Source organism: Gekko japonicus, unplaced genomic scaffold (genome assembly GCF_001447785.1).
Source record: "Gekko japonicus isolate JY-2015 unplaced genomic scaffold, Gekko_japonicus_V1.1 scaffold4206, whole genome shotgun sequence".
Taxonomy (NCBI): Eukaryota; Metazoa; Chordata; class Lepidosauria; order Squamata; family Gekkonidae; genus Gekko; species Gekko japonicus.
The window spans coordinates 7,509-7,944 of NW_015165367.1; positions in this window are offsets into that span (position 1 = coordinate 7,509).

Below are 436 nucleotides of genomic sequence, written 5' to 3' on the forward strand. Positions count from 1 at the left end.
CCCCGGAGGAATTACTCTGAGTGACAATGCAGAGTCCAGCTTGGTTAAGTGCAGGCGGACTCTAATCTGGGAGAACCAGGCTTGATTTCCCACTCCTCCACATGCAGCTGCTGGATGACCTTGGGCAAGCCACAGTTCTGGCACAGCTGTTCTTGAAAAAGAGCCGTCTCTCTCAGAGCTCTCTCGGCCCCGCCTACCTCCCAGGGGGTGCCTGTTGTGGGGAGGGGAGTTTGTAAGCCGCTCTGAGACACCTTTGGGTAGTGAAGGGCAGGGTATAAATCCAATCTCTTCTTAAAAAGAAATTTCAAACACACACACACACACACACGCCACACCTGCCTTGGCTCCCTTTTCTGGCCCTGCCACCGGGAAAGGCCCCTGCGGCCCGAGCTAGGAGCCTCTCCCCTTCTCCTGCTGGGTTACAGCAAAACGGAAA